This window comes from Myotis nattereri, assembly GCF_964212035.1.
Source record: "Myotis nattereri genome assembly, chromosome: 5".
Classification (NCBI taxonomy): domain Eukaryota; kingdom Metazoa; phylum Chordata; class Mammalia; order Chiroptera; family Vespertilionidae; genus Myotis; species Myotis nattereri.
The window spans coordinates 60,608,963-60,635,300 of NC_138080.1; the positions used below are offsets into that span (position 1 = coordinate 60,608,963).

The 26,338-nt window shown below is 39.3% G+C and overlaps 1 pseudogene across 1 annotated transcript; it reads left to right on the top strand.

Moving 5' to 3' along the window:
- Positions 1–21,858: 21,858 nt before the first annotated feature.
- On the top strand, positions 21,859–22,189 carry LOC308520611 (large ribosomal subunit protein eL42-like; annotated as a pseudogene). The gene has a single exon. The product of its transcript is annotated as a large ribosomal subunit protein eL42-like (transcript).
- The last annotated feature ends 4,149 nt before the right edge of the window (positions 22,190–26,338 follow it).

Sequence of the window (26,338 nt, forward strand, 5' to 3'; positions counted from 1 at the left end):
AGGCAAGTGCCCTGAATGAACCTACAACCTATTCAATGCGCAGGATGATGCTCCAACCAACTGAGCCACCCGGCCTGGGTATAGTGTTTTACTTTTGTATGATTTTTCTCTTACGTGTGTTTCCTGCTTGTTGATAGAAATGGTGACAACCTCAACATGTTATCAAATAGTTCAGAATTTTTAATTATTGTATGTTATAACCTACATTTCAGTTTTCAAAGAAAAAGAAACTCAAACTCCAAGAATACAGCAGCTTTAAACTCTTCAAAATGTGTGTCTTTCTATAGGGAACATTTTAAAGGTTTTACAGGGACAATTAAACTCAATACACAGCGATATTCAGCCTTTCACCAGTCTTGGTTGAATGACACACTGGCAGCTATGGCCAAGCCTGTAGAGAGTGTCTGGCTGTAGCTATCAATCATAGATGCCCAGAAAAAACAAACTGATGTATATCATTGGGAGGGGGAAGTAGAGGGTAGAATATGGATGGAAAGAAGATATATAGATATAATATTGCAAACGTCCTTTACAAAGTTAGCCAGAAGGCATCCCTAAACCTTATAAGCCCTTAACATTTAGAGAGGAGAATTGCTACAAGAAACTTCTGCATCTTTAAAAAAAGATGACTGGCAGACTGAATAAGAAACTTTTCTTTTATATAGCAATAGATTCTACTGCAAGCCGTATAGAAATTTCTAAATGAATAAAAATATATTAAATTAATACATATTAGGCAGACATTCTACCAGGCACTAGAAAGACAGATATGAGTAATACATGCTAATTTTCTAGTCTCAAACTTATGGTATGTTAGGTACATAAACAAGTCCAGGAATATCGGAACATAATGAATGATATGAAAGAGGTAGAGTATTATAAGAGAAATAGCAAGAATAACTAAACCAGGGAGGGCTTCCCAGGGGAAGTAATATTTAAACTGAAAGGGGAATGATGAATATAAAATTCTCAAAGTGTAAAAATTAGTGTCCTAATTTTATAGTGAAGGAAATTAAGGCATGGAGAGGTTAAACGGTTTGGGGCCAGTAGGAGTGAGACCTTAGAGTCAAGGCAGCTGGTTTGTGTTTTGTGTGTGTGTGTGGTGGGGAGAGGTCAGATAAGGACGGGGATTATTTTTGTTTTAAAAAATGGGTTGGACTTAAACATCTTTAAAAAGTAATGCAGAAAATCAATGTAGAGCTCCCACGAGGGACTGGCTGGGTTTTACATCATCAGAGCAACACTTCAGTTGAGTCGGCTGAATGCATGTGTACATGCAACTGAATGTTAATCTCTACTCTAAGGCTGGCTGGTTAACTTTCCAAGTGCCCTAATCAGAAATTCACACTCCAGCTGTTGTTGCTTTCAAAATACTGTTTTTAAAATCTGTGCCAGAGGGTTTTTAAATTAGCCTGAAATATGTGATTGAGGTCACTTAAAATGACCGTAATGAGTAGCGTGTAAGATATGTTGTTAGCTAGAAAGGCTGCCCAGGTCCCACCATACTTATCGGATGCAGGTTTAAGACTCTGGCAAATTCAATTGCATTGTGTGTTTGTAACATTGCTTCTATTTTTCTGCACTTGTTGAAGAAGTCTGTCAGCTAATTCAACTCTATCTTCTCTGATCCAGTCAGATAATATATATATATTTTTTAATGCCTGAGTGAAATTTTTATTGCAGAGTGGGCTACATAAGTTGCAAGGTCCATTGCAAAATAAAAATTCAGGGCCACTTGATAAAAAGCAGAAACAAAGTGTCATTATAGATACTAAAATATAACTTTTTTCTTTTATTTTGTGGTATCACTCTTGACTTATCACCGTAGGGTTTTCCCCCCACTTTTTTCTATTGTGGCAAAATACACACAAAATAAAATTTATCATTTTAACCATGTTTTAAAATATATTTTATCGCTTTCAGAGAAGAAGGGAGGAGAGAGGTATAGAAACATCAATGATGAGAGAGAATCATTAACAGCTGCCTCCTGCATGCCCCACTGGAGATCATCGAACCCACAACCGGGGCATGTGCCCTAACTGGTTCATAGGTCGATGCTCAACCACTGAACCATGCTGGCCAGGCTTAACCATTTTTAATTGTACAGTTCATTGGTACTAAATACATTCATAATGTACAACTGCCACCACCATTCATCTCCATACCTTTTTTCATCTTGTAAAACTAAAATTATGCTCATTAAACAATAACTCTGCATCTCCACTTCCCCATCCCCTGGCAACCACCATTCTACTCTCAGTCTCTGTGATTTTTGACTACTTCATGTACCATATCTCTGTAAGTGAGTTAAGACAGGTTTGTTTTTGTTTGTTTGTGGTTTGGGGTTTTTGTGTGTGTAGTTGTTGTTGTTTTTTGCGTGTTCCTGGTTTATTTCACTTCACACAAATGTCTTCAAGGCTCATCTATGCATAGGAATCTCTCCCAATTTATGGTGGATTAGTATGAACATAGTGGCACCGACTGGGTTAGCCTATAGATTTCCTGTGCAATTCACCAGGCCAGAGAAGGGAATAGCAATGCGGAAGATCTCAAAAGAGAGTTACTAAATTTACTGCTAATAAAGTTTGGTTGAAACTAAAGCAAGTAATTGAAAAAATTAAAGAGGTCAATCATATTGTAGGCATTAAAAACATTAGTTATATAACCCAATATCCACTCTGCTCAGCCATCAGCATGTGTGGATTGATAATAAAATCCATGAGACACAGTAGACTTTCCCTAGCACCACGTTTGCTTCCCTGGAATAAAGGATACGGGATCAAAACAAAACTTAAAACCTGCCTAACTGGCAACAGCAAGGGAGAGGTCTTGTTACTCCCACTAGATACATTTCCAACATTCTCCTCATTTGGGGCCCTGTGGTCACAAGAGGAGAGGCTGACTAGACATGGACCACTTCAGCTTGGAGAAGCCATCAATCCTGGGATCTCCTGAGCTTTTAGTTCTAGCTCCAGTGCAGCTGCATCTCATCATTAGCAGCTACAATTACCTCATGTAGAATCTTCACAGTGAGGTACTTAGCAACTTTAACCAATGCTTATTTATTTTGAATGCAATGTAAGTAGTCTTGATATAGTAAAGATCATGTAAATCGCAGATGCAGTGTGTATATGCAATAAAGGATTTATCCTGCCCGTTGTCCTTGGCTCCTGGGATGAGAACTCTTCAGTTCTTGGAATGGTATGCCTCATAGAAATATCTTTGTTTAACTGGAGGTCTGAGGCTACTGTGGGTTGTCTATACTGACAATATGAATTATGGAGAGAGCCTTGGGCCAGGCAGTCGCAGCTTAATCTCTGCAAGGACTTGGGACTAAGGTCAGCCAGGGTAGGTGGCCCTGTCTATATGGTTGATCTCCAATAAGAATTTCTAAAGCCCTTAGGAAACTCCAGTTACACTATATAATGTTATCAACTATAGCCACCATGTTATACATCAGATCCCCAGACCTTATTCAGCTTATTTCTCAAAGTTTGTATTCTTTTACCAACCTCTCTATAATACTGAATTGAATAATTGAAATTTCTAGGAAAGTAGAATTTAAATGTTCTAAATAAATAAATAAAGTGATGGATGTGTTGATTAACTACCTGGGAAGAATCCTTTCACAATGTATGCATATATCAATTAGTTATGATGTACACTTTAAACATCTTGCAGTTTTATTTGTTAATTATTCCTCAATAAAGCTGGAAACAAATCTGAACCCTGAGGCTTGAGTGGGCTTCCCTGGCAATCCTTCATGTGTACTGTCACACGTCATTACCGGTAGAAGTGAGCACTGTCAAGACGCCGCTGGAACTCTCCTAGAACCTTCACTAAATGCCCTTTCCCTGTGCCGATTTTGCTATAATAAACTGTAACTATGAGTATAACAGTCCTTCTTAGTTCTATCAGGCTTTTTAGCAAATCCTTGAATGTGAAGGTTGTCGAGTAAGACTCCCTCCATGTTCTGCATGGAGTAGGGTTCGGTATCTGAAAGAGGAGCCGCACAACAAATGAGAGAAAAAGACACGAGATAATTTTGCAATATTGGGGGACCAGATGGGCAAGTCCCGAAGGACTTCCACCCATGCTCAGGCCGCTCCAATCTTTTATTGATCTGGAGTAGCCCTTAGGGTAAGGAGGTTTCAAAGACACACAGATCAGCAGACAATTTCCAGGAATAGGCAGAGTATCTGATTAACAATAATCAACAAGGATCTACATAAGTATCTAAGGAATTAAGTGAACTAAGGTGGGGATGCTGCAACTATTATTACCTAAATTAACTGGGTGGTTCCTACATTAACTGGGTGGTGCACAGTCCTCACCTTTGCTAGGACTTCAAAGGTTACTAGCTTTAGGGGGTCTCTGTCTAAGCTCAGCTAGTGAAGACAATGAATGGACTCCGGCAGAAGGTTATCTTGGGAACCTCCCAAACTTGCAATATCCTCCTATAAATTTCCTAAGAGACTTTCAAGGAATCCCAGAGGCTAGAGGAAAGACTACAGGCCTACTGTTAGCTGTTCCCTTCTACACATAGCAACAGGCATTAGCGGGCTGGAGCTCTGTGACAGTGCACAGGATTGGGTAACCCCAACCAAGGCCGCTGCGGTCTGCGGTGGATAAGACATGGTCTTTCCTCAAGGCATGATTAGTTTGTTAGGAAGAAAAGACATGCCCAATAACACAAAGTGGAAAATGAGAAAACATTGATATTCTTCCATTTCTCTTTATCTCAGTTTTCCTATCTGCAAATGAAGAGGAAAGTCATATTACATAGAAAATAAAGATAGTTTTACAGACTTCTTTTCATAGCTTAAGGCTAAAGAAAAAAGAGAGAGAAGGTTTTTGCCATATTCCAACAAAGAACCTTGTTTCTTAAAATTAGTGTTTTGCTATGTCATGAAGGCAAGCCATTTTATTCTATGGAATTTGCAACCAGGGTAGAAACACTAGAAGTTTTTATTATTCTTTCCATTTAGAGAAGAGCACTATACACAAATTAAAAATAGAATGTATAATTGATGTGTGTTTTATTTCCCTGTCCATAGAGTTGTCATATTCCAAACTAGTCTCTCCTTGTATGTTTGCTGATTTTCATGTTAATAACAAGATGTTGCTGACATTTATTAGCCTGTAAATTATAACTCTATTTAGAAGTCCCTGTGTTCAATTAGCTTTAAAGACAATTAAAGACCAATTTGTCATTGCTACCTTTTCTACACAATGCTTTCCAATTTTTACTGCCTACTCTTTTCTTCTAATCAATTTTAATAACAATAACAATAAGTTTAACTGTGACTCTTCAGTCTCATTCAGTCCATCTTTTATGCTGTTAGGAGGCAGTACAGTTAGCTGGAAAATTCACATATTCTTATGGATAAAGAGGAAAAAAGTTTATGAAAGAAAGCTTCTATTTGTAAAACTCTAGGAGGTGTCAGGTAAAATTCATGTAAATTGAACTACTTGACCAAAAAATAAAAATCTATTTTTCCTTTTTTTTTTTTTTTTTAATGACAGAGGGTAGAGTACTTACAATTGCCATTTATTTTTCATGTCCAAAACCTACATTCAGTAATGGCTAAAAAAAATCAGAAGTTAATATTAATGCATCACTCTGTGACCTGGAAGCTCAGTTAGCTCATCTTTTTTAATGTGCCACTTTCGATGCCAACATCATGGGACATAATTGGGTCTAGAACAGAGGTCCTCAAACTTTTTAAACATGGGGCCAGTTCACTGTCCCTCAGACATTCCACACATGTGCACTGCGGGCCCGGGACGAGTCGGCTGCTAAGCAGGACAGGCAGCGGCGGCAAAAACACCCGGCGGGCCGGATAAATGTTTTCGGCGGGCCGCATGTGGCCCGTGGGCCGTAGTTTGAGGACCCCTGGTCTAGAATGTTAATGACTACAAAGAGGTTTGACAAGTATTGGCCCACTTGGTCCTCAGGACACCCATGTGAGGTCCTTAGAACAAGTGTGATTATTGTCACTTTATGAAAAAAAAAAAAGATTCATGGGGGTAAAAACTTGACTGTAAATTTTCTGACAGTGGTATTCTTTACACTCAATAACATTGCTTCAACTTGCATTTGTTCATTGTTTCCATGTACTGGTAAATAGTGAAATGACAAGGACATTCATTAAGCTGTTAATTACACCGGAAGACCCTGACTTCTGGGTTAATATCTTGATAGGCCATCATCCAACTTGCACATAAATTACAGGCAGAACCCTAAAGGAAGGCCATAATTAACAATAGCTTAAAATATAAGGACAAGAAGAGCACCTGCAGCCTCCCAGCCCTCCTGGCTTGTCTGCCCGCCATGGCCAATAAGGGTTTGGTTTAGGGTTAGGGTTAGGGCACAAGGTTAGGGTCAATTTTAGGGTTAGGCTTAGTGTTAGGGATAGGGTTAGGGCGAGGGCTAGGGTTAGGGTTAGGGTTAGGGTTAGGGTTAGGGTTAGGGTTAGGATAGGATTAGGTTTAGGCCTAGTGTTAGGGAACAAGGTTAGGTTTAGGGTTAGTGCTAGGATTAAGGTTGTAGTTAGTATTAGTGTCTGAGTTCTTAGCTGTACATTGGAATCACCTGGAGAGTTAGGTTTAGGGTTAGGTTTAGGGTTAGGGCTAGGGCTAGGATTAGGTTTCCGTTTGGGTTAGTGTTGGGGTTAGAGCTAGTGCTAGGGCTATGGTTAGTGTTAGGTTTTAGGGTTGGGTTAGGATTAGGGTTAGGGGTAGGTTTACGTTTAGGGCTAGTGTTAGGGTTAGAGTTTTTGTTATAATTAGGGCTAGGGCAAGGTTAGGATTAGGTTTAGCTAGGTTTATGGTTAAGGTTTGGGCTAGGGCCAGGTTTATTGTTAGGTTTATGGTTAGGATTGTGGTCCAGATTAGAACTAGGGCTAGGATTAGAGTTAGGGCTAGGTTTAGGACTCGAGCTAGCACTAGGGTTAGGGTTAGGTTTAGGGCTAGGGCCAGTGTTAAGATTAGTGTTAGTGTTAGGGTTATTGTTATACTTAGAACTAGGGCAAGGTTAGGGTTAGTTTTAGGGCTAGGTTTGTGGTTAGGGTTAGGTTTAGGGCTAGGGATAGGTTTATTGTTAGGTTTACGGTTAGGGTTAGGGTTATGATTGAGGTCTAGATTAGGGCTAGGGCTAGGGCTAGGGCTAGGGTTAGAGTTAGGGTTAGGTTTAGGGCTTGAGCTAATGTTAGGGTTAGGGTTAGGGCTAGGGCTAGGTTTATTGTTAGGGTTATGGCTATGGTTAGAGTTAGGGTTAGGCTTAGGGCTATAGCTAGATTTAGGGTTAGGGTTAGTGTTAGGTTTAGCTTTAAGGCTAGGGCTAGGGTTATGGTTATATTTAGGGCTAGTATTAGGTTCATATTTAGGGCTAGGTCTTAGGTAAAGCTTAATTTTAATGTTAAGAGTAGAGTTTGGGCTAGGATTAGGGTTAAGTTTAGCATCTAGGTCTTTGCATGCACATTATAATCACCTGGAGAGTTATGGTCAGGGTTAGGCTTAGGGATAGAGTTAGGGTTAGGGTTAGTGTTAGGACTAGGGCCAAGGCTAGGGTTAGGTTTAAAATTATTTTAGCAGGATTAAAGTCTTTGTTGGTGTCAGTGTCAAACAGAATTAATGTCAAGCGAATCAAGTCAGTGATATAAGTCAGAATTCAAAACCTCAAGTCTACCTGACACCAAATGTGCTTTCTGCTCTCCTCCTGCCTTCCATGCACTGGCTGTCATAGCGCCAGATGGAGGCAGTGGTGTCCAATCAGAAGCTCAGAAGCTCTGGGTAGGGAGGGTTCTCTGGGAGCCAAGTGCTGGGTAGGAGTTTTTTCTGTCCTTCTCCAGCCAGTGACAGGCTGTTTCAGGTACGGGGATACTTAATTTTATAGCACTTTGCTTTATGGGGATTCACAGATATTGCTTAAAAATATAAATAAATTGAAGGTTTGTGGCAACCCTGCATTGAGCAAGTCCATTGGCAACATTTTTCCAACAGACTCAAACGATGATTAGAATTTTTTGCAATAAAATATTTTTAATTAAGGCATGTACATTGTTTTTTTTAGACATACTATTACTCATTGAACAGACTACAGCATAGTGAGAACATGATTTTTATAAGGTTCCTGTAACTTGCTTTATTATGATATTCACTTTATTGTGGTGGTCTGGAACTAAACCCACAATATCTCTGAAGTACGATATTTGTATGACCATGTCCATGATAATATAGCTTCTTTAATCAACTCAGCACAAACACCATAGGAACTCGTCTCTTCACCCTCATGGAAAGTTAAATATTTCAATTCAGAGTCACCATGGTGTTCTCAGCCTTGCACCTCTCTTCTATTACTCATAGTATTCAATTCAATTTGGTTGAACTGTTAATAGATTTCATTCTTGTGTTTCTGAAAGCACTAAGTCAATTTTGAGTTGAGCATTGTTTTTATTCTACAGCTACTGTAAATTTCAAGTAAGTACATTTTCTTGCCAGAGAAAAGCCACTGTTACTACTTTAAGGCTTTCTGCTCTTATGCTTTGATTTTTAGTAACTTTATTTCAAGAAAAAAAAATGTGTTGCCAAAACCGGTTTGGCTCAGTGGATAGAGCGTCGGCCTGCGGACTGAGGGGTCTCAGGTTCAATTCCGGTCAAGGGCATGTACCTGGGTTGCGGGCACATCCCCAGTGGGAGATGTGCAGGAGGCAGCTGATCGATGTTTCTCTCTCATCGATGTTTCTAACTCTCTATCTCTCTCCCTTCCTCTCTGTAAAAAATCAATAAAATATATTTTTAAAAAAATGTGTTAGACTATTTTCATAGAAAATGCTATACTGCTCCACAAACATTTACCTATATCTCCCACCGCTGAGATTTGTCTGTCGCTTAGAATTAGAAAGGAATTTAGAAAGCACTCATCTCTGTTCACATTTTACTGACCCAATGACAGGCACAATGTAACCTAACAGATGTTAGATCATGACTATGCTATTCTTGACATTTTCCCCCCAAACTTTTGCTCAAAATGCTATCTTCCTTAAATCAGCTACACTAGTCAAGTTTCTTAGACTGGAATCTCTGAAAGTCTATCTTAATTACTGAGCAAGTATTGAACACCAGCTGTTAAACTGCTTCTGGAGGTCAAATGAGGTAAGAAGACAGTCATTTAAATTGAAGTGGTACATTTTTCCTATCACTTTCCATTGGATCTATTCCCACCATTTCCACTTTTCTCACTCCTTCTCACTACTGTCAAGGAGGGTTGGTTGATTTTGGTGGCATGAGTGATTATTATGGGAAATGAAGGGAAAAAGCCCAAGCCCCAAACAATTCAATTCTTCTTTTTTTCCACTTTCAGTATCATTAAACCATAAGGAAGCACAAATTTTTATTTATAGCCCTTTAGAGTCAAAATGTTTCCATTTATGTTTTGTTCAAAGAAAATAAAACAAGCCAGAGAAAGACAAATACCTTTTGATTTCACTTATATGTGGAATCTAAAGAACTATATAAATGAACAAAGAAAACAGAAGCAGACTCACAAACTTTCCACACCTTAACAACCAAAATAGATTAAGACTTATTTGGTTGACTGTACACAAGGCAAGCCTTTGGGAAAGTAATTAGGAGAGTAGGTATGATACCTGTTGGCCCTTTTTGCTGTTCATCGTACAGGCATAGGAACCCTTGAGATTGATTCAAAGTTAAGTGCAGTATTCATTTACACATCCTTGCTGGGGTCTTTTTTTAAATTATTCATTGTTTAAAGGATTACATATAGTATTGTATATGTCTCCTTTTTCCCCCATTGACCTATCCCCGGCCACCTACACCCCCCTGCACATGCCCTCACCGCCCCTAGTGTCTCTGTCCATTGGTTATGCTTTTATGCATGCATACAAGTCCTTGGGTTGATCTCTTTCCCTACCCCCTCCCCTGCCTTCCCTCTGAAGTTTGATGGTCTGTTCAATGCTTCTCTGTCTCTATTTATAAACATAAGTATGGGATCTTTTATTGCACAGAAGAGAGTGTGTACAGACAGTGGAGGGAAGGGCGGGGGAGAAAATAACACTTAAGAATGTATTGTATGCCAGGAGCTGTAAAACTCTGAAGAAAATTCAAATGTTTTCACTCTATTAGCTCTGGAATAAATTTTACATGAAAATTTAAGTGTCTAACTATGTGGTGAATTTCCATATCTGTAAATGGGATAAATGGTTTATACCTCCCAGTGATGGTGGCTAATGAAGAGCTCTATAGATACTTGCTGGCTTTACATAGAAGATTTCTACTCTAGATTTCTATTCCATTATAAGTATGTTGCCAACATCTTATGGAGCAAATTAGACATTCCTAAACATTTTTTGGCTTTCAATTTTTACTCTCTTCCAAGGACATCTGTTTGAAAGGGGAGTTTAATGAGGTAGACAGACAGACCCTACGTCAGTTATTCAACTCCACACTTTGTGGAAATGCTCTGGGGATGTCCAGTTCACAGAAATGGATTTTATTTCTTGTTATCAGTAATATCCTCTTTCCTAAGAAGTGAAAGGAGATTGAGGAGAGCAGTGATTCATTACATCCTGTGTTGAACGTAATATGGATGGTTTCCAAAGTGTGGTTCTGAGCCATTTGGATTACTCAGTGTCCCAGGAAATAGCATATGCTTTGGGATTTTTGTTGTTGTAGTTGTTGGTAGTGGTGGTGGTGATTGATTGTTTCAGAGAGGGTGTGCCTTTCTTTTTACTTTGTTTTTTGGTTTAAGCTCTACTTTAAATACAGAGGGTAGCAAAAGTTATAACCATTGTCAAAAACCATTAATAAAAAATTCCACTCATTTCACCTTGAATCCAATGTTACCCATCCCTTTTAGACAATACTTTACATTCTTTTTATAAGAATAACCAGGTACTGTACTAAGCACTTTACATATATTTTCATGTAATCTTTGCAAATAGCCTGATAAAGTCGGTGTATCATTCATTTAGCTTTTGACACTGATGTATCTCCAGTACCAGGTGCAGTGCCTGCCTGGCAGTATTTTGATAAATATTTATTTCCTGATTGAATGAATATGAAACTAAGGCATGGAGAGTTTAATTTTGCCAAGGGTTGTGCACCTAAGTAGTCCAGGAATAGGAATTCAAGCCCAGCTCTGTCTGAGTTCACAGCCTGAGGCAAAACCGCCTTAAATTAATGTGAATAAATTACAAGATGCCACAACACGCCTTTATTAGCTATTGCAGAATTTTGCATATCAAATTGTAAGGATGTATTTTTTTTTCTTCTTCAATCAGCATTCCTTCTGCTACAGTTGAAGCACTGTATCTTTTGTTCTGTTTATAGTGGATATATAGAAATCCTATCTTCTAGTATTCTCTACCTCATGGTAAATTTGAGTACCGCTGTACTTACATTTTACACGCTGAGCCATTGCACTTCAGAAATTTGCCTTAAATTCATTTTATAGTGAAGAATTCCCTGCACCATAGAGTCACATGGAGAGTTTTTGTAAAATCCCTGATGTCCAGGTTATATCCCAGACTTATATCCCAGACCAATGAAGTTGGAAAGCCTGATGATGGGACTAAGACATCAGTATATTTTTAAGGTTCTTTGGTGATTATAGTGTGAGGCCAAGTGAGAGAATACTTTACATAATTTTAATAATAATTAGAAGAAGAAACGATCTACTGCCTGTGTCTCTTCTCAGATGAATGCTGTCTTGTCTTCAGCCACCTCTTCCTCCCAATAACCCCCGAGTGCCTTTAACCTTTTCCCCAGAGTTGTAAATGTTTACTTTAATTATTTTACTACTCTTGTGGAGTTTGCCAAATCCTTCTTTATATGTAGAAATGAATCAAGTGCAAAACCATAGGGGTCAAATGTGTTCAGTATATAACTAAAACCTTATTTCTGATAGTTATAAGCAATATATATATATATATATATATATATATATATATATATAGATATATAGATACTATTGTTATAACCATGTATCATAGATACATATATTCCATATAGTATATAGAAAAAGAATTGAATGCTGCAGATTTCTGTGCAATCATAATTTAAGGCAAGCCCTTTTTCTATTCTGAGGTCATGGCAATAACCTTTCAATGAGAATGGTAGAACTCAGTAATCACTTGGATTTCAAACCTATATATTCAATGTAAGGTAAAGTGGACAATGGCTTCTGGTCCCAAAGGGCTAATGACACATTTACACCCTTATTAATTAATTAATTAATTCAATGCCATACTAGAATATTTTTAAAAATGATTGATCTTATTTTATTTCTAGTCTCACCTTGAATTTTTCAGACTCTCTTCTTTTTCACTATGATTATCATTAAAAATGCACCCTCCCCCTTAAAAACAGTCATCTTAGGGAAAAATAAACAGAAAGTGGACCATCATTTTACAATATAGAATGAAAGGTTAGGAATATATGGTTTCCAATCCTCATGGCTACATGAAAGGTTTCATCTTTCCCCAAACCCAAGTTTAACATGCTTCCACTGTTTAGTCATGGCAGACTAGGCCTCTTACACATACACATACACACACACACACACTCATACCACCCTAAAAATAAGGGGGGGAAAGGCTGAATAAAATAGTTTCTCACTATTGAAGAATTTACAATATAATAAAGAATTATCAACTCAAAACTTATGAGAAAACAAGAACCCAGCTAACCAGGTAACGAGGGTACTCAAAGCTTGCTTTGGCCCAGAGACTTTAATCCATCCAAGATAAAATGAACTATAAAACTGAGCTATGATTTTTGTATTGATTTTAGAGAGGAAGAGAGAGGTAGAAACACCAATGATGAGAGAGAATCATTGATTGATGCCTCCTGCATGCTCCACACCAGGGACAGGGCCCACAACTCGGGCATGTGCCCTGATCAGGAATTAAAATGTAACCTGGTTCGTAGGTCGATGCTCAACCACCGAGCCACGCCGGCTGGGCTGAGCTATGATTTTGATGAACTTGTGAATCAAGAGGGCAGAAATCTGCTGGGACTTGCATCTACTTATAGGTGAAGAAGCAAAAACAGGGGGTGGCGTCCTGAAGAGACTCAATAGTGTTTTGCAAGCCAACTATTTCAGAAAAGGCCTTTACAGGTTCCTCAGGCAAAGCACAATTAATCTCAGATGGGGATAGAGTGACTGCTTCCATTGGCAAAGATGATGCACCAGAATTTAAGAACTGCCAATATGTTCCCACTGCAATTTTTGGGAACCCATTCCTTCATAATCAATAACCTCACTTTAATAACAGATATCTTGTGAGCATGGAAATTCAACCTGTGTTATAATTCAGCCAATCACAAGATCAGTCTGGGTTTAATATTCAGAAATATCAGCTTTGCAGATATAGATGAAGCTTTCTTTCAGGACAGACTCTGGAACTTTTAGGTCATTTACGCAGCACTTGAGCTTGGAATTAATGAGCACTTGAGCTCATCCTTTTCTTCCCCTACTGAGTGAAGTACACTCACTAGTAGTAGCAACCCAATGATGATATCTCCATTGCCGTATCACGCCGTGGAGTATCAGAGTCCTCTTTACTAATGACAACAGAGTCATTAGTGTCTTTGAATCTAATTGTATTAGAGAATGGATCCCAAAAACTGCAGAACCAACTCAGAAAACTCACCCCTAACATTCTGTTCCTCTAGAACTATTCTGGGTACCAAAATCTGTATCAGTCCGGGTTTTCCAGACAAACAGACCAATGGAATATATTGTAAATAAAGAGACTTTTAAGCAACTGACTCATGTGATTGTGGGGCCTGGCAAATGTGAGATCTGTAGAGCAGGCCAGAAGTCTGGACACACAGGGAATAGCTGCTGTCTTGAGTCTGAAATCCATAGGATATGCTGGGGGCTGAAACTCAGACAGGACTTCTACGTTACAAACTTGAGGAAGAATTCCTTCATCTCTGGGTAACCTCAGTTTTTTTTTTGTTGTTGTTGTTGTTCGTGTTCTTAGGGCCTAATAATGATTGAATGAGACTAATCTACATTATTAAAGGTAATATCCTTTACTTACAGTCATTTGACCTTAAATGTTAATCACATCTACAAAATACCTTCACAACAACATCTAGACAAGTGCACCATAGCCTAGACAAGTTGACACATAAAATTATCATAACATATACAATATGAATTCATGATGTATTAGAGATCTCATCAAAAATGAAATGTATAGAGGATAATATGGGCAATAATATAATCTATTCCTGTATCTATTGGTGGGTATCTACACTTATAAGAGAGAAAAATGGTAATTGGCGTACGACGATACCCTTTTCATTGGCTAATCGGGGATATAAGCAAATTAACTGCCAGTTAACTGCCAACAAGATGGCGGCTAATTTGCATATGTAGGCACAATGCAGGGAGGCGAAAGGGAAAGCAGGAAGAAGTCCCCTGCCACTGACAGTGATCTGAAACCCAGGGGGGAGCTAAGAGCTGGGGGGCAGGGCAAAGGCGGCCCTGGGGCCGCCTTTGCCCTGCCCCCCAGCCATGATGGGAGAATCAGGCGCCTTTGCCGCCCTGGCCAGTGATAGCAGGAAGTAGGGGTGGAGCCAGCGATGGGAGCTGGGCACGGTCGAAGCTGGCAGTCCCAGGAGCTAGGGGTCCCTTGCCTGGGCCTAAAGCGAAGCCCATGATCGCGGCGCCCCCCGCTGCCACTGCAGGTCCCTGCTGCCCGGGCCAGACGCCTAGGCCAGAGGCGTTAGGCCTGGGCAGGGGCGGAGCCTGCAACCGCGGGGAGCTGGGGGTCCCCTGCCCAGGCCTGACACCTCTGCCGGAGGCCTCAGGCCTGGTCAAGGTGCCGATCCGGTGATTGGTGATCGGAGGGTGATGAGGGTCAACTCCTCTGGCTGAGGCATCAGGCCTGGGTGGGGGGCGGAGCCGGGGATTGGGGGGATATGATGGTCCCCTTGCCCAGGCCTGAAGCCTGGGTCAGAGGCGTCAGGCTTGGGCGGGGGGTGGAGCAAGCGATCAGAGGGAGATGGGGGTCCCCTGCCCAGGCATGATTCCTGGGCCAGAGGCCTCAGGCCTGGGCGGGGGCCAGAGCCAGTGATCGGGGGGAGATGGGGGTCTCCTGTCCAAGCCTGACACCTCTGGCGGAGGCGTCAGGCCTGGGCAAGGGGCCGATCAGGCGATCGGAGGGTGATGGGGGTCAACGCCTGAGGGCTCCCAGTATGTGAGAGGGGGCAGGCTGGGCTGAGGGACACTCTCCCCCCCCGCCCCCCCCCACACACACACACCCAGTGCACGAATTTCGTGCACCGGGCCCCTAGTAATTTATAATGTAGAACAAAAAAAGTATCACTGTAGAAAAATAATTTATACATTCAACTACATTAAAATTGATGACTTTTGTTCATAAAGAGATACCAATTATGAAAGTCTCTGAGTAGGAAAAAATTATATAGAGATATACAGAATATCCAGGACTCGGATTATGAAAAGAATGTCTACAAATCAATAAGATAAAGAAAAGTATTCAATATAAACTTAGGTCAGAGAGACTTGCCCCTGAAATCCCCAAAAGAGAATAACCAAATACTTAACAAAGATCTAAAAAGCTGTTCAATCCACTTATATTGAGGAAAATGCAAATTAAAATCACAAGTAAAGTTGTCATTACAGATGTACAGGGTTGTCAAAAATTTTGAAGTATGAAAATAAATGTGGGCATAGAAAAGAGAGGCACATATCAGAATGATTATGAATCTAATCTCTTTGACTGAATTCTCTACCACTTTCAAATGTGTGAATTGAAGCCAGTCACTTCGCCTCTCTGTGCCTCGATGTCATTATCTGGAAGTGGGAAGAACAATACTACCTCATCTTTATAATACTATAAAGCTTAAATCAGTGTGCTGAGAATATTGCCTGACATATATTACTGAAGTGTTTACTTTTTAATCAAATAAAATGTGGTAAAATAGAAACCCTAATACTCTGCTGGTAGGAGTGAAGATTTGGAAAACAGTTGGCAATGATCTATTATCATTAAATATACATAGAACCTGTAATACATCAATTCTGCTTCTAGTATATAATCTAGAATACATACAATAGGGCACTTTTATAAGAATGTTTACAGTGACATTCCTTAGTATTACAGAAATAGAAATAATCATCTACAAAAGAATAGGTAAATAAATTTTAGAAGACACATACAATAAAATACTAAACAGAATGAAAAGGAATAAGCTACAGCAGTAAACTTCAGGTATACGCAAGAATATGGATAAATCTCTGACTTATTCTGTTGAGTGAAAGAAGCTGACACAAAAGAATACAAATTATAACTCTATTTTCATAAAATTCAAAGACCAGGAAAGACTAAAGTATATTGGTAAAATTTAGAGAATAGTAACAGCATTATTATCATATATGCAAGGACAGTGGCTATAAGAGAAGAGGTAAATTTTGTTGGGGAGAATTATCTACAATAATAAAAGTGTAATATGCTAATTAGACTGGACAGCTGAACAACCTTCCAGACATCCTTCCAGATGTCCTTCCGGATGACCTTCTGGATGAAGCCAGGGCTGCGAGGGCCGAGGCAAGCCGCCGTGGCTTTGAGGGCTGAGACCCTTGCAGAAATTTTGTGCATCGGGCCTCTAGTAAGTATATAATAAGGGGAAGATTATACCTGTTCTGCAGATGGTTATTTCACTTCTACAAGATTGAATAATGTTGCAATAGACATTCTTGTACATGTGTCCTAGTTTATATACCCTATGTTACATATCTAGGACTAAAGCTACTGTATTATAATGGTATTCATATAGCTCTGTCTCTAGACCTGAGTACAGGTAATCATTAAACTATACACATATGATTTGTGTACCTCTGTAATTATTTCCTATTTAATAATAAAAATAGAAAATGGATTGTGATTAAATGGGAAATCAAGCATAAAACATCTTTAAAAAATGGGATGTAAAGAAGAGAATATAGTAGTGACTAGGGGAAGATGAGAAGTAGGGAGGAGTTGGTTTTCTTTATCCTCTGTTTTATTGATATAATTGACATATAATATAAAGTAAGTTTAAGGTATACAACATGATGATTTGATATATGTATATGTGTATTATGCAATGATTACCAACATAAGGTCAGTCAACTTCACAGAGTTACTGAGTTGTTTTGTCTTGTCAGTTGTTTTTTGTGGTGAAAATATTTAAGATCTACTCTCTTACTCATCTTGTAACTGGAAGTTCACAGCCTTTGACCATCTCCCCATTTCCTCCTCCCACTAGTCTCTGGCAACCACCAATCTACTGTTTCTATGAGTTTGGGTTTCAAGATTCCACATATAAATGAGATGATATGGTATTTGTCTTTCTCTGACTTATTTTACTTAGCATAATGCCCTCAAATTTCATCCACATTCTCACAAATGGCAGGATTTTCTTCTTTTTATAGCTGAAAAATATCATATATATATATATATATATATATATATATATATGGCGCATGCAAGAGAGAGAGAAATGAAGTAAAATTGTCTTTGTCTACAGATGACATAATCTTGTATATAAAAAATACTAGAAACTCCACTAAAACAGGGTTAGAACTAACTAATATATTCAGTAAAGTTGCAAGATACAAAGTCAACATACAGAAATAAGTTGTATTTCTCTACACTAGCAATGAACTATCTGAAAAAGATATTTTTAAATCTCATTTATAATAGCATCAGAAACAATAAAATACCTAGGAATAAATTTAACCAAGTAGGAGAAATATATGTACACTGAAAACTATAAGACACTGATGACAGAAATTAAAGATGACAAAATAAATGGACGTATATACAGTGCGGCCTTGACTTACGAGTTTAATTCGTTCCGAGACCGAGCTCGTTAAGGAGCTCATTAACTCAAATTACTCTATCAACTCAATGCAAAAAATCGGCCGAGAGGCAGCTGGTATCTCAAAAAACTCACTAGTCGTGACACTCGTAAGTCAAGGCCCCACTGTACTGTGTTCATGAATTGAAAGAACTAATATTGTTAAAATGTCCAAACTACCCAAACCTATCTATAAATTAAATGTAGTCCCTATCAAAATTCCAAATAGTATTTTTCAGTGGAATGGAAAACACACTCCTAAAATTTATGTGGAATCACTGAAGACCCCAAATAGATAAAGCAATCCTGAGAAAGAACAAAGCTGTACACTTCCTGACTTCGAACTATATTACAAAGCTATAAGCAAAACATATGGTACCAGCACAAAAAGATACATAGACCAATGGAATATAATCAAAAGCCCAGAAATACACCCACACACATGTGATCAACAGATATTTGACAGGGGAGCCAAGAACACTAAATGGAGTAAAGGATAGTCTCTTTAATAAAGAGTATTGAAAAATTGGATATTCACATGCTTTTTTCCTTTTTAGGGATGTAGACAGTCAAGAATTTCTCAATATTTATGGGAAATATCCAGTTAAAAGGATAATTCAGATTTATAGAGGAGAAGAGGTACAATCAATTGAGTACAATTTCTAAAAAGTAGGGAGTATTATTTGGTACCTTACCATAATGATAAACACACGCCTTTATATATTTGTCCAAACCATGGAATGTACACCACCAAAAGTGAACCTAATTTAAACTATGGATTTTGAATAATTATGATGTATCATAACGTTTTCATTCACTGTAGCAAATATACCACTCTGGTGAAGGATGTTGATAATGGGGGAGGCTGTTCATGTGTGGGAGCAGAGAACATATGAGAAATCTCTGTACCTTCCTCTTAATTTTGCTGTAAATCTAAAATTGATGTAAAAATAAATTTTCAAAAGACATTATTTTTTAAGTAGGGAGTGTTAGGCGACCATTTTCCATGGACCTTTAGTGCACCTGTTCTTGGGGCAGACACACTACCTTTTTCTGGACTATCTTTTCAAAGATGTTGAATAGGAAATAGCCTTGAAAGGTGGAGATAATGTCACCCTCTCTAACAAGGGCAAGTTTGCTTACTTCCCAATGTAATAAATATAATATTTCTCTCCAGGGCAAAAGCCAGACAGGCTTACTTCCCATTATATAAAATCCTGGTTCTCTCAAGCCAGGGTTCCTCTTTTCAATGTAGCCCACTGCACTTTTCAAGAATCTCCTGGCCTTCCGAGCATCACTGTGGAAACTGGGGCTCAGGAATGGGCACAAATGCTGACAACTGTGGCTACTCCTCTTGCTGAGTAATGAACTGTCTTTGTGTCTGAACCAAGAGTGGTGTTTTCTGCTGGCATCCATAAAAAGGCAACAGATTAATTTGCCAGTCTGGAAGTATAAACTCTGAGACCATCACAGCTTTTTTAAAAAATATATTTTATTGATTTTTTACAGAGAGGAAAGGAGAGGGATAGAGTTAGAAACATCGATGAGAGAGAAACATTGATCAGCTGCCTCCTGCACACCCACTACTGGGGATGTGCCCACAACCAAGGTACATGCCTTTGACTGGCATCGAACCTGGGACCCTTGAGTCCACCGGCTGACGCTGTATCCACTGAGCCAAACCAGGTAGGGCCCATCACAGCTTTTGACAGGAAGGGCATAGAATGGGCATTTGGATCATATAGAGCTACTTTAGATATGTTGCCACAATAGCTTTCAGCTTGGTGGCCCTTATAAGGCACTGCAAAATTTTTTCATGGGTTATATAATTTAATCCTTACAAATTCCATTAGAATTCCCTTTTAACAGCTGAACAACAGGAAGCCACTTGACCAAGGTCTGACATTAATTAGTGCCTGAGACTAGACTGAGATATGAGCCTCTTGGTTGATCACAGAGCTGCAGCTGTGGTGTTTTCTGCTATTGTTTCAAAAATGTGGTTTATAGACTGATGCCAGCACCTGAGGAGTGTGTACAAGGAAAAATGAGACAAGTGTTCATCAAGGGAACCAAGAAGAAAGAAAACAATATGGTGAGTTTTTCACTCAGCTAAGTATATTCAGTTTACATGACTAACTTTATTCTGAGAACCAGCCCTTCCTTTTAGAGGAAAAGAAGGTGTTGTCATATCCTTTTGTTAAAGAATTGAAAGTGATAGTAAATTGTAGTTTTGTTTGAGAAGTATTTAATATCCTTCCTTGACAACATAAATGGCTGGCATTTCAATATCCGTCCTTTTTTCTTCTTATCTATGGAATCTTAAACTCATATCTAGAGTTTAAGTACATGTCATTGTGGAGCACATATTGCTTTCTAAATGGGTTCACGGTCTAGTTCATGCCTCTGGGGTGACTAAGTATGACAGTGTGTTGGTGTGTAAATGTGCTTATGCCTATGGGGTGCAGGCACATTTGCAGTGAACTGTCTTTGGAAGACTAAACATAGAGCTTTCATCATGATCTGTCCTTGCTGGCTTTGATGATATGTGAGATCTCAACAGCTACTCCAGGGCCTGACATATAATAGGCACTGAGTAAAGGTGTCAACTGAGTGAGTAAGTCGATGAGCAGATGCATTAATGGACTTTGAGGTTTTTGTTGTTGTTTTGGAAATTCAGTGGTACGTGTGGTTGGACAACCCTACTCCTTCCATAGCAGCAGGCTTGCTTGATCCAGAACACCATTCCATTCTTCAAAGAAGAAAAAAAGAAATAAGTGGCATACATCACCTGACATATAGATAAATAACATTTGATTTTTTTTTTTTTATATGTGATCATCTGTTTAGGGTGGCGAAAAACTCCATCATTTTTCTGAAAGATCCAAACAGGTGATTACCTGCCTTGTGAACAGATACACCCCTGGCTGAACTATGTTTTCCCCATTGAAGGAAGCAGGGCTGCGTGTTAGCTCCTAAGAAAGGACAGGGACTTTGGGGTATTCTGTGGTTATTGGTGATGATTTACATTTTTTTCTCATATGGTTTTAACATGTTTAAAATATTTTCTACTTCTTATCCACTTAAAAATAACACTGAATTTATGATGTCTCGAATTGTGCCAATGCATTAAAAAGATGATGTTTAGTGTGCCGAGAATCAATTGTTAAATTTACTGAGTGTGAGAGCTGGCATGTTTACTGCATCTAAAACCTTTTGGTAAGTTGAATAATCATAATTTCCTTCTGTTTTACGATATCCTTTCATTTTCCTTTAAACTGCCTCAGAACTGGTTATTAACAGGTTATTTTTGTGTAACCAGGAAGTCCTTTTGTTCCCTGGTCGTCTTCTTTCTACAGACTGATTTGATTAGTGTTTGCAATGTCCTAGCTTATCACCATGGAAATACTGTAACATGACAAATATACAGCAAACAAAATGAGAAGAGAGTAATTGGAACAGAATAAGGCTTGTGGCTGGAAGCAGATCCTAGTTTCCCATCTTCCCGGGAAGTCTGGCTGGAACATACACCTTTTAGTCCTACACAGTACTGTGCATAGGTAGTAGCCTTTCCACTGTAGAACCCCCTTCATGATGTCCCCTCTTCATCACCATAGACAAATTCCTTTTTCTCACATACTATGACTTTGTGTAATTACTTTCTCATATAATGTTTATGTCATTTATATTCAAAGCAACTATTGAGCATTCAGGAATAAGCCTGGGAAGACTTGATACTCTGCTGAGTTAATGAGGTGAATGGGCAAAGGGACAGGTTGAGAAGACAGATGAGGAGCTTTAGCCTTGATTCCACCACAATTTATTTATTTGTGAAAGGGACATAAGAACAACAGTTCACCTATCTTATAGGAATGCTGTAAGAACTGACTGAGAAAATATATGTAAAAAGTACCTTGGTAGATCATCTTCCTTTCCCTGCCAATAGCGCTCACAAACATGGTAAACATTCCTACAACCCGCCAAACTTTCTGTAGGAAGTGTGGCAAGCATCAGCCCCACCAAGCAACACAGTACAAGAAGGGCAAGGCTTCTCTGTATGCACAGGGAAAGCGGCGTTATGACAGGAAGCAGAGTGGCTATGGTGGGCAGACTAAGCTGGTTTTCTGGAACAACAAAAAAAAAGGCTAAAACTACAAAGAGGATTGTGCTGAGGCTTGAATGTGTTGAGCTTAACTGCGGACCTAAGAGAATGTTGACTATTAAGAGATGCAAGCATTTTGAACTGGGAGGAGATAAGAAAAGAAAGGGTCGAGTGATCCAGTTCTAAGCTTTGTATTTTGTTTTGTTATCCTATCTAATAAAGAGGGAATATGCTAATTGACTGACCCACCCTCAAATATGGTGGTGCCCACAGTCACAAGATAGTGGTGTCCGGTCCCCTCAGCCCTGCTGGGATGGCAGGCGGGCCCGGCGGCTCCACATGCCTGCCTCTGGAGTCCCCCGGTCTCCCCAGCCCCTCAGCCGCCTAGGGCCGGCCCGAGGTGCAGGTAACCAGGACCGGCCAAGGCTTGCTCTGCCAGCTGTGGCAGCAGCAAAGGTGTGATGGGGGCGTTGCCTTCCCCTGATCACCGCATCGTCTCCTGTCCCTGAGGGCTCCTGGACTGCGAGAGAGGGCAGGCTGGGCTGAGGGACCCCCCCTCCAGTGCATGAATTTTCATGCACCAGGCCTCTAGTATGACAATAAAATCTTGATATGTTAAAAAAAAAAAAAAAAGTACTTTGGTAAACAAAAAGCAATACAAATACTGTATAGTAATCTTAAGAGTCCAAAAACTGATTAATCTTTATTATTCTCATTATATTGGTCCTTGATGAATCATAATATACCTGTCCTCTAATCACATCACCATAAAGTATATTGACAGGCCAGGTTTTCCAGGAATTATATGCTCTTGATGCTTTAAAACATGAATTATACAAGATCCTGGAAAGAAGAGTGCTGACGGTAATTTGACTGTGGCAGGAAGATGTATTGGATGAAGAAATAGGACCTTTTCAGCTCTACTTTTTGAGGCAGTAGAAACAATAGCATCCTAGCACCCAGCTCTCCTATGCCCTGAATGTCGTACTGAGATCCTTCACATCAGGAGTGAGCACATTGTGACTTCTTCTATGGGTTCTACGTATGAAAAAAAAAAACACAACTTGCCGAACTGGTTTGGCTCAGTGGATAGAGCGTCTGCCTGTGGACTGAAGGGTCCCAGTTTCGATTCCGGTCAAGGGCATGTACCATGGTTGCAGGCACATCCCCACTGGGGGGTGTGCAGAAGGCAGCTGATCGATCTCTCTCATCGATGTTTCTACCTCTCTATCCCTCTCCCTTCCTCTCTGTAAAAAATCAATAAAATATATTAAAAAAAAACACACAAAAAAACAAAACACAACTAATCCTCTTTATTAGGAAACAAATGGTCCAAATTACAAGCTCCTGTAGGTTTAAACCCACAGAAGCAATCTAATTTCAAAAGGACTCTAAAGACATATTTCTCTTCAGTGAGTGGACACAAGATGTAATTATTAAACTCATAAACTAGCTATGATTTGGAAGGTTATTCAAGAGAGTAGAGCTCTGTACTCAAGCTCAGTTAGAACAGAGAGTATTTGAGCCAGTCTAAAAATGGGAGCGTTGCTTAATGTGATCTTTCTCCTGGTCCTCTTTGCCTCCCTTCCCCCAATTATACTCCTTTCTCCTCCTTCCTCCTTTTGCCTCATTTTCCTTCCTTTACTTCCCTTTCTCTGTCTTTTATTTGTTTGTTTGTTTATTTTAATTGGAGTTGAGGTACAGTATAGTTTCAGGTGCACAACTTAGTGATGGGACATTTATATAAGTTACAAAGTGATCATCCCAATAAATTCAGTACCATCTAACACAGTGGTTCTCAACCTTCTGGCCCTTTAAATACAGTTCCTCATGTTGTGACCCAATCAGAAAATCATTTTCGTTGCTACTTCATAACTGTAATGTTGCTACTGTTATGAATCATAATGTAAATATCTGATATGCAGGATGGTCTTAGGCGACCCCTGTGAAAGGGTCGTTCGACTGCCAAAGAGGTCGCGACCCACAGGTTGAGAACCACTGATCTAACACCATACGTAGTTATCACAATATTAGTGACCACATTCCCTATGCAGCACTTCACATCCCTATGACTAGTCTGTACCTGCCAATTTGTACATCTTTTTTAAAAAAAATTCTTGTTTTTGAAAGTATTACATATATCCCCTTTACCCCCATTGCCCTCTGCCAGCCCCCTCTGCCCCCCCAGCTCAGGCCTTCACCGCCCTATTGTCTGTGTCCATTGGTTATGCTTATATGCATACAAGTTCTTTGGTCGATCTCTTACCAGCACACACTCTCCCGGCCCCCTCACCCATCCTCCCCTGCCTTCCCTCTGAGGTTTGATGGTCTGTTCAATGCTTCTCTGTCTCTGGATCTATTTTTGTTCATCAAATTATGTTGTTCATTATATTCCACAAATGAGTGAGATCATGTGATACTTATCTTTCTCTGACTGGCTTATTTCGCTTAGCATAATGCTCTCCAGGTTTCCGTATTGTTGCCCCTTTCTCCTTCTTGCCCTGCATTATCCAAATTGATCATCCAGACTCTTGCAGTCCTAATTATGCTCTTTGTTTTGTTCTAAATTGTCAGTGTCTTCTTCTTAATCTGACCTAAATTCATCAGCTAATTGTGCCACACCATTTCCCTTCGGCTTTTTAGACCTTGTTATGGTTGAATTGTGTTCCCTTAAAAAAAGATTAGTTGAAGTCATAATCCCCAGTACCTCAGAATGTGGCTGAATTTGAGAGCAGGGTCACTGTGGATGTAACTAGTTATGGCAAGAATGCTCTCTGAAGAGGCAAGCGCACACACAGAGCAAAGACTAAGTGGAGACACAAGGAGAATGCCCTGCTTCCCAAGCAGAGACTGGAGTTATGTTGCCACAAACCTAGGAAAGTCAAAGATCGCCAGAAAACTCTCAGAAGCTAAGGAAGAGGCGTGAAGCAGATCCTTGCTCACAGTCCCAGAAGGAACTAACCATGGACACCTTGATTTTTAACTTCTAGCCTCCAGAACTGGGAAACAATACATTTCTGTTGTCCTAAGCCTCCCACAAAGTTTGTGGTACTTTGTTGCCACGGTCCTAGCAAATACAGACCTGAATCATAATTTTATTTTATCTTTTTATTTTTTAAATTTATTGGGGGCAACATTGGTTAATAAAATTATATAGGTTTCAGGTGTTCAACTCTATAATACATAATTTGTACATTATATTGTGTGTTCACCACCCCAAGTCAATTCTCCTTCCATCACCATTTATCCCCCCTTTACCCTCTTCTACCTGTCCACACACACCCCTTTCCTTTTGGTAATCACCATGCTGTTGTATAAGTCTGTGTGTTTTGTTTTGTTTTGTTTTGTTTTGTTTTGTTTTGTTTTGTTTTGCTTAATTCCTTCACCTTTTTCACCCAGCCCCCAAACCACTTCCCCTATGCTAGCTGTCAATCTGTTTACTATATCTATGAGTCTGTTCTGTATTGTTTGTTTATTTTATTCATTAGATTCTACATATAAGTGAAATCAGTCTTTCTCTGACTGACTTATTTCACTGAGCATAATATTCTTCAAGTCCATGCATGCTGTTGCAAAAGGTAAGATTTCCTTCTTTTTTATGGCTGAGCAGTATTTTATTATTATGTAAGTGTACCACAGCTTTTTTTAAAAAATCTATTCACTTATTGATGGGCACTTGGGCTGTTTCCGAATCTTGGTCATTATAAATAATACTACAATGAACATAGGGGTGCATATATTCTTTCAAGTTAGTGTTTCGGGTTTGCTTTGATATATTCCCAGAAGTGGAAGCATAGGTCATAAGGCAGTTCCATTTTTAATTTTTTGAGGTAAGTCTATACCGCTTGCCACAGTAGCTGCATCAGTCTACATTGCCACCAACAGAGCACAAAGGTTTCCTTTCTCCACATCCTAGCCAACATTTGTTTGTTGAATTCTTGATGATAGCCATTCTGACAGGTGTAAAGTAACATCTCATTGTGATTTTAATTTGCATCTTTCTGATGATCAGTGATGTTGAGCATCTTTTCATATGTCTATTGACCATCTGTAAGTCCTCTTTGGAGAAGTGTCTATTCAGGTCCTTTGCCCAATTTTTAATTGGATTGCTTGTTTTTGGTGTTGATTTTTATAAGTTCTTTATAAATTTTGGATATTAAGCCCTTATCAGATATATCATTGGTAAATATGTTCTCCCATTCAGTAGGTTATATTTTCATTTTGTTGATGGTTTCCTTTGCTGTGCAAAGCTTTTTAGATTGATGTAGTCCCATTTGTTTATTTTTTCTTTTGCTTCCCTTGCCTGAGGAGACATATCAGAAAAAAATATTGCTA